Below are 9,291 nucleotides of genomic sequence, written 5' to 3'. Positions count from 1 at the left end.
TGAAGATATAGTGCAATGTAAAAGCTTGGCTGAAGGGGGAGCTAGGATCGCTAACATCCTCTGACAATTGCTGGCTATTCTGGTAAATAACTGCTGTTATGAACTGATGGACTATGAAGAGTTTAAATTGGAGTTCTCCTCAATGCTTCCCCACCTTAAGCTGGCCACTCATCCTGGGAGTCAACAAAACAACATAAGAGAGAGTTGTTGGAAAGGGTTGAAGATGAATACATGTGCAGGGCCGTGGTGTGGCCTGGGCATGATTGAATTGAGAATGAGGAGACACCGCAAGGAACAAATAGGCCACAGCTGAGGCCACCTAGACTTCCTGAATAATTTTTCTTAATTAGAATCATCTGTTGCTCTGTGGGTTCCTTGAACCTCTCCCAGGGGCCTGCTCAGCTTTTTACCATTGTCCACTCACTTCCTTGCTTGTTCTGATTAAATATGGGCTGCCTAGTGACAGGTGGCTGGCTGGTTAGCAGAGTTATGAGTTCTGAAGATTTCACTCTTCCTGTTGCCCTCAAGACAATGCCACTTTTCTCATTCTTTTGGTCCTTTGCTGTGTACTTTTTTGGGGGCTAGGTATTTAGGCATAGGCTCCAATAAAAACTTACCTTCCAGCTGTAAGTTTCCTGAAAATTTTGTTGCATGTAAATTTTCTTTACCTGTAGATGGAAGTGTTATTATCAACAAATATATTGCAAACTTATCAACATATGCTACCTTTTTAACATATCGAGGGGTATTATACTGATTTCTCAGAAGGTATGATTATACACCTCTTTACATCATTGTGAGTATTCAGCATAACTTTTCTAAGTCAGTACTTATAAGTGAAATTGGTAGATAATAACGGAGGCCTCCACCAACTTGCTAAGTACTATGTAACATGAGTCTCGGTGTTTCTAGCAGTTCATTTGTTGTTAACCAAGAATTCCTGACCAGATGCCAGTTATGCCTGCTTGGCACAGAATGGATTGTACAGGAAATTAAGTGGTTTTGATCTCCAAAGAATTGCTGGAGTCAAACTGAAACAGGTAAATGCTAAAAAACTGTTAGGGTTTACATAGATTAAAAACTCATTTACATAATTAGTTGAAGAATGAGTTGATGCATTTGGAAGATTTTTCAGAACATACAGCTAGCTGAATTATATTAGATATTTATTTCTTTACTTTTATACAGGTACAAAATACCTGACTTATAGAATTTAATATAAATATATGCTTTATCTCAGGGTTTCCATGAGGGTTGTTTGATTTTGACTGTTTCCAAAGCATAAATATCTTGGAAAAAAGTGAAAAGGAAAAAGTAAGTTTTTTATTACATCGAGGAGCCAGAGAACAGTTTCAGAACCTGAAAGAAGGATCCAGAAACCAGATTTGGTTCATGGGTTCTAACACACATGGCTGCAGTTTATACATATAGAAGCAATCCTAGAAATCTCCTACACATTTCTGAAGCCAAAAGGTGTTAACAAATGGATCACCAGGCTTTAGGGAATATATGACTTCTAGGAGTATTAAAATCCTGAAGAGTGTTATACTGAGATGCTAAAAATTAAAATAATTGATTAAAAGATAATTAACAAAAATAGTTACTTAAAAAGATAGTTATTAGTAATATTATCATTCTACTGAGCTCATTGCCCTAGTAATCAAGCACCAACCACATAGGTATAAATTAAGTGACCACGTCATTCTGCTGTTCTGTAATGCGTCATCCCCCCCACATTAGTGACCTGTGTCCTATGTCAAATTTTGTTCCCCTTGTAAGAGACAAATGATGCTGTGCCAACCACTGTTCCCTTTATGAGAGACAAATGTTCCTGAAATTGGCAGACCAAGGGCTATGAATTGGCCAACCACCCACTGTGAAATGCCTCTGTCCTCAAGCAAAGGGGAACAAAGGCCCACCTTATTTCTGTTTCTCATCACTATGTACTTACTGATCAATGAGCTAATCATAAATGAACTATAAAAATCAGTCAAAACTCTAACTCAGTTGCACAGCTTTGCAAATTCCATTTGCACTGTGTCGCTGGGCACACAGTGCAAATGAAAGTGCTTCTTTTAAAAAAGATGTCTTGTCCCATTCGTCATCTTGGGGTCTTGCCGCGTTTTTTCATCATGGGGCCATGTTTTTTTTTTTTTAAAGTAGAGTACAACAAAGAGCTGAGTGCCAATTAGTGACAAGGGAACTATATGGCAAGGGGAACTTAGAGTGTCAAGTCCTTGTGTGTCCCTGCCTCACCAGAAGGAAATGTTTAATTGGATTAGGTTCCATTTCAGCAATAATTGTCACCCCCATGCTTGGCAATATGATCACTTTCAGAATTCAGCATTTTTATGAGCCTGAATGAGTAGCAAGCTTGTCTTGGAGTACTGATGCTTGCTTTTATTTCATCCTTACTCTGTTGCAGACCATTACTATCATTTAAATGTAATGTCTTCACTATACATGGTAACTGTGCTCCTTTTGTGTTCACATACTGGGTTTCTTGGTGGAAAATTAATAGAAATGAGTGAAAATCATGAAAATGAAGTTTGATGCCTCTAACAGAAACTTCCAACTCTCTGTTCTGTTGTGTCCTGCCCTGGCCTTTTCTCAGAATATTTTCTGACATCAGTGGACTTTTATTCCTGGAGGATTGAACGTGAATCCTGAAAACATTTGCAGCCCATTATGCAAAGAGTCCACTGATCCTTGAAAGAAAGCAGGGTAGCCATGAAATGGCAGGGATAAATAAGAAATTTAGAGAAGACCTAACACCATCACTTCTCAAAATTTAATGAAATCAAATGGGAAATTGTACTTCTCAGTTCATTCCTGGAAGCAAGCATTACCCTGATACCAAAACCAGAGAACAATCCAAATAAGAAAGAGAATTACAGACCATTCTGCCTAGTGAACATTGAAGCAAAAATCCCCAATAAGATACTGGCAAACAGACTGCAGAATATCATCAAGAAGGTTTTACATCATGATCAACTGGAATTATTCCCTGGTACTCAGGGGTGGTTCAACGTACATAAATCCATACATATAATACACCGTATTGAAAAATCCAAAAGCAAAACTCATTTGATCACTTGAATAGATGCAGAAAAAATTTTGACAAAGTGCATCACCTATTCATAATAAAAAACCTACAAAAATTGGGGAGATGATCTTTATCTCAAGATAAAAGCCTTTTATTACAAACCAACAGTCAACCTCATACTAAGTGGACAAACACTGAAAGCTTTCACTCTAAAATCAGGAACAAAACAAGTGGAGACATCTGTCTCCACTCTTATTCAATATAGTCCTGGAAACTAGCTGGAGCAATTAGACAAGAGAGAGAAATAAAAGGAATAAAGATAGGAAAGGAAAAGCTTAAAATGTCATTATTTGCAGAAGCCATGATACTCTACGTAGAAGACCCTAAAAATTCCACCAAAAGACTTCTAGTTTAAGAAGCAAATTCAGTAATATAGCTGGTTACAAAGGCAACACTCAACAATCAATAGACTTCATAAACAAGAATAAAAAACCCATGGAAAGAGAAATCAAGGAAACAATAACTTTTACAATAGCATCCAACCAAATGAAATACTTAGGAATCAATCTAATAAAGGATGTAAATGATCTCTACATTGTAAACTACAGTACTCTCAAAATGGAGATTGAAGAAGATATTCGAAAATGAAGAGCTATCCCATAGTCTTGGGTAGGGAAATTCAATATAGTGAAAATGACCATACTTCCAAAGCTATTGTACAGATTTAGTGCAATCCCAATCAAAACGCCATAGCATCTGAAAGAATTACACAAAATAAATCCTAAAATTCATGTGGAACCAGAAGAGACCTAGAGTAGCAAAGGTGATCCTGGGCAACAAAGGAAAGATAGGGTTCATCAAAATCCCTGACTTGGAATTATACTGTAAAGGTATTGTGATAAAAAAAAAGATGTACTGACAAAAAACAAAACAAACAAAAACCAGATGCAAAGATCAAAGCAACAAATTAGAAGATGGGGAAACAATCCCAGACCACTAAACCATCTTATCTTTGACAAAGGTGCCAAACAGAGTCATTGGAAGAAAAGCAGCCTCTTTAATAAATGGTGCTGGAACAACTGGCTCCATACATTCTGAATATTATCTTTCAAAGTGTATTAAGCTAAGATCAGAATAGATCAAAGATCTTATATTAAAACAGAAACATTAAATCTGCTGCAAGATAGAGTAAGTAAAACTCTTGAAGACATTCATGTAAGCAAAGTCTTCATGAAGAAAACTTCGATTTTTGAACAGCAAAAATCGAAGAGAATTAAGTGAGAATCTCACCCTACTGAAAAACTTTTTAACAGCTAGAAATAACTAACAGAGTGAAAAGACAACCCACAACGTGGGAGAAAATGTTTGCCAACTGTTCCTCAGACAAAGTATTACTATTGAGAGCATGAAAAACTAAAAAATTTCAGTCTTCCCAGATTTAAAGACCAAATCCAAAAATGTGCATCTGAGGTGAAATACACAGTTCTCAGATGAAGAAATAGAAACAGCAAATAAATATGTGATATAATGTTCTGCATCACTCGTCTTTTAAGAATTGCAAAGTAAATAACACTGATATGTCCCCTTGCCCCAGAAAAAATGCCTACTGTCAAGAAAGCAAGCAATAACGAATGCTGGAGAGGTTGTGGGGGAAAAAGGAACCCTTCTCCATTGTTGGTGGTAAAGCAACCACTGTGGAAATCAGTGTGGAGATTGCACACACACTAGGTCTACAGTTCCCACTCAACTCAGCTATTCTTCTTCTGGGTATCTACTGAAAAGAATAAAAATTATCATACCACAGTGATATATGTGCACCCACGTTTAGAGCAGCAGTTTGTGGTAGCCAGATCTTGTGTGGAATGCAGGACCTCTAGCTTGCCAGGCAGGTACTTAAGCTAAATCGCTGGACCACTTTTTTTACTTTTTAACTTTCAAATAAAATGGGTTTGGGAGAAAAAACAAGGACTGAGGTAAAGACTTTCAGTGCAAATACCCATCAGACGTGTTGAGGTCAACATTCCAGAAAACAGCCAGCTCCAGAAGCCTCACCAGCTTTCATTGGGCATCCACAGTTACAGGGTGTTTTATTTTCTGCAATTATACTTGGTGGGGAAGGCAGGCAGGCGAGCAGGAGCCAATCAGTGATGAAGAGGCTGGCTGAAGAACTGTCCAATCAGGTGGGCCAAGGTAGGCGGTGTCTTCCGGTGTCATGGCGTCAATTGCAAGGCCAGAGCACAAAAGGGAGCACTAAATGTTTGCTAGACCACTATTTTTTGCTTCTATTCGCTGTGGACTGCTTAGAAAGAACCTCGGAGACCTCCAAACTATGCAATGGTGATGTTATGGGATGGGAGCAGTGAAATGGGGTGGAATCGAGTTGAGACCAGTTAGAAGTGGTGAGAAGGGGCTGGGGGTTTAGCTCAGCGGCATAAGCGCCTGCCTTGAAAGCAGGCAGACATGAGTTTGATCCCCTGTACCGATAAAAAGGAAAAAGACCAAAATAAATAAATACATAAATAAATAAATAAAATAAATGAAGAAAGAAAGAAAGAAAAAGAAAAGGAAAAAAAATAAAAACAAGTGTTGAGAAGCAGCTGTGCTGTCTAGAGCCTGTGTGCTTAGCCTCAGACCCTGAGGTCCACTAGTGGTAGCAGTGAGTCATCCTCTGTCCCTTTTACCTCTCGCTGGCGCCAGGACAGTTCTGGGTCCCTAGAATGCTGTCATCACTGTGATACCACCAGGCCACAATGCCATTTTTGAAATCGCCTGCTGCCCTTGCTCCTCCAACAGTCTGGGCCCAGGACGGGGCATGAGGAGACCCTGATTGCGATGTGTTTTCAAGCTGGGTGCAGCTGTAATAAGCTAGGTCTCTGCTCTCATTCCTGTCAGCAACAGATATGAAAGCCAGAAGTTTATAAATGTCTCTGTGCTGCAGGACCTGATAGCCACAACTGCTCTCCTTAAACTTATGCATTTATGTATTTTGTGATCGCCTAAATTTATACTATGTTCTCATATTTCCATGCTCATGAAAGGTGGAGGCAAAGGTTCTGAAAATTCAAACACGTGTAGTGATGTGCCTCAGTGGAGGAAGGCTTCCCAAACACCGGATGAACTGCTGTGTATTATACAGAACAAAGCAAAGAATTTCTGAACATACTTTATGTGACACATGTGCTCATAGACGATGTTTGGGAGAACAGCCATAGAGGTTTAAATTTTGAGAAAAATGAAGCAGATATAAAAGTGTCATCAAGGGCAGGGTAAAGTGTGCTTGCTAAGACAAATTCCAGAAAAGGCTGCCTGTTAAATTCTCACTGAAAAATGCCTAAATGTAGTCATTTGCATGAACATATACAAGTGATATCCTTCTGAATGTAAAGGAATGTGGGTGTCATCTCTGAATTAAGAGGTGATTTAATAGCTTGGTTGATCATATACATTTTTGAAATATGGAAATGCTCTGCAGTGGACTTTACTAAGTGGTGTAAAGGAGATGCCATAAATTGAAATTGTGCAGGGATATCAATAGTTTAGTCATGAAGGGTTTTCTGCTTAGGGTGGATCAGATGAGCGTGGAAAGGATGTGGAAGTGACTGTCAGGACGCAGAGTGCCAATAGCAGGACATACAACAGAGAGGGTCTTCCCTGAAAGTCAGGTAGTTCTAGGGTAAGCATGAAGTTAAAGTTGGTTTATGATTTCTTCCTTGAGGTGAAAAACACTAGCTCTGGTAAGAATCAGTATTCTACATCCTTGTCAACACATGAATTCTTTGTTCTTCACTTGAGATCTAATTTTGATTATCTCTAATTATGACCCAGTGTCATGAAGGCAACATTTGAATTTTTTTGTAACAGGGATAGAACTCATGATCTCAAGCTTGCTAGGTAGGTGTTCATGCTGCTGAGCTAAATACCCCACTCTGAAAGTGTTTTCTGCACACTATGTATGATATCAACATTGTTCCTCAGAAAATGTTGAATATTGTGGAATTTTTCTATATTGTATGGATATAATTTTTAAAGCAAACCAAAGGTGTCCTATGCAGTCACTTTTCAAGTTTCACATTGTCTGTGGGGTGTCTCAGTCAGGGTTTCTATATTTCAGACAGCTCTGTAACTTAGGCTAGCCCCAAACTCAAGGAAGTTCTCCTGCATCAGCCTCCCAAGATATATTTCTTATATCTGAATGGAGAGTGATCACTTGGTGACACTGAGCTATAATTTGAAACTTGTACCTGATTTCATTGTTTATACATTTTTTACATACATCAGTTTTCCATGAACATTTGAGTTATTATTTATGTATCATATTTGATGTTATTTATGCTTTGTTCTATGAAACCAAATTTAAATATCAAGATACTGCTTAAGTATATTAAGAACAAAGGACTCAGTGGCCTAAATGAGATTTGAAGAGATATTACTGTTAGTACATCAAAGTGATTCATGAGATATTTGTCTGCCTCTGTGCTTTATGGATGCTGGTCCTGCAGGCTCTCACTATGAGCTCTGCCTTGGAGGCAGTGCACAGGGACTCTTGCAGTGACTCACCATAAGAATCAGTGCAAGAGAGGGAAAAAAAAGAAAAAAAGAAAAGAAAAAGAGCTCTAAGGGATATAACAGTAAGTGTGTTTAGGGGTGTTAAATAGCTGACTATATCAATGTTTTTGGATCATTGAACACAGCTGTTTGCAGTCTCCCTGTTTGAATGTCCACCTTGTATTCTTTGATACTGTGATTTGAGCAACTATTTTCAAGATGATAATATGTAATCTACTAACAGGTGATTTCTTACTGTTATGTTTTTTTTTTTTTTTGTATTAGGTGTACCCTTACACCGCTTTGTTTTGTTTTGTGTTTTTCTCTTTTTCCTCTTAAAAAAAAAAAGAATCAGTGCTCCTATTTGGCTGGTACGTTAGCTGTGAGTTGCAATATAGCATCAAATTTGCTGTATCAAAAATGTATATATACAAAAATTAATCCCCATGATGTGGAATAAAATTTGAAGAAATCACTCTCCATTCAGCTGTTTTGTTTGGTTTTATTTGTGTAGTTTAGTTTTGTTTTATTGAGACAAGTTTTCTCTATGTATATCAGCTAGATTTGAACCATTTATGGAGCACAAAATTGCCCTAACCTCAAAGCAGCATTCCTGTCTGAACCTCTTGAGTGCTGGGATTATAGATCTGTGTGTTTGTACCCTAGAAAATATTGAGGCTTGTAACTTAGCTGTGTTGTAGTTTGGCTTAATAGATGCCATCTTGAGCTTTGCATTTAACTAGTGCCCTGTATTTCACTCAGAAAAATGGAAAATCACTCAGGGTATAAGTCCCAGGAGAAAAGCAAAATGAGCTGTACCCAAAGAAAAAAATTAACGTGCTCAACAAAAGAAGCAGAATACAGTTTTTATCCAAAAATTATTATAAGATTCTAGCTAAATGATTTCCAACTATCTTTTGGTGATTCTGTCTTTTAAAACATCTCTAACTTTCCAGTTCAGAGCCTCTTGTTTAGATCCTGAAATGGGGGTGGGGGTTCTGTATACAAGTGGTGCTGAGAGCAGCTAATGAAATTCCACATTTCTCAATTGGGTTGCTTGGCTTCCTATATTATTGTTCACAAAATCAGCTCAAGCTGCAGAAACCTTACTGACACAAGCAAACCTCAGGATTAAATAACAGTGCCCCTGAAATGAAAGAATAGTAGTGAAAAGGAGAAGAGAAAAAAGACAAACACCATGTGCTATAATGCCCACCTCTTTTGCCCAGCAATGAAGAAACTGAAACAGGAGAATGGCCATATATTCAAAGACAGCCTAACCTACATAGTGAGTGCAAGGCTTCCCAGAACTCCAAAGTGAGACTATGTCTTTAAATCAAAAACTAAAATGAAAAAAAAAAAAAAAAACCAAGTAGACAGAAAAATTATTAAAAACAAACAATAATAGAGCTGAGTGAAATTTGAGTTATGTAAAATGGGAATTATTGAATGATGTTGCAGAGGAAAGAAGTCCATGTAGTGGCATCCAGGAGGCAGGGACTAACACTGACTTAGGAATGGCACCTATTGTGCTACAGGACAACAGTGACCTCCTTCCTCCATTACATTTGCAGTTCACTAGACTGAGGACTTCTAAAAGCTCATGGAAATGTTAAACTCAGGGCAAAGAAGCAGCCTGAAATTCTGGCTTTGGAACATGGCCTTTAGCAGACACTTCATATTTAAATTGAGATAAGAGA

The 9,291-nt window shown here is 38.0% G+C and overlaps 1 protein-coding gene across 7 annotated transcripts in view; it reads left to right on the top strand.

Annotated features, from left to right (window-relative positions):
- The first annotated feature begins 764 nt into the window (after nt 1-764).
- LOC134475050 (zinc finger protein 345-like) overlaps nt 765-9,291 on the top strand; it is an 84,259-nt gene continuing 75,732 nt past the window's right edge. For 2 of the 7 annotated variants that reach the window (XR_010046014.1, XR_010046015.1), the window contains exon 1: nt 765-5,383. The gene's annotated coding sequence lies outside the window, so the exon portion shown is untranslated. The remainder of the gene's footprint in view (nt 5,384-9,291) is intronic. The other 5 variants (XM_063244416.1, XM_063244415.1, XM_063244419.1 and 2 more) reach the window with 4 other exon arrangements.

The sequence above is a fragment of the Cavia porcellus genome, unplaced genomic scaffold (assembly GCF_034190915.1).
Source record: "Cavia porcellus strain 051 isolate PalLab524CR breed Dunkin Hartley unplaced genomic scaffold, mCavPor4.1 scaffold_50, whole genome shotgun sequence".
NCBI classification, from domain to species: domain Eukaryota; kingdom Metazoa; phylum Chordata; class Mammalia; order Rodentia; family Caviidae; genus Cavia; species Cavia porcellus.
This window is presented reverse-complemented; position numbering and strand designations above follow the sequence as displayed.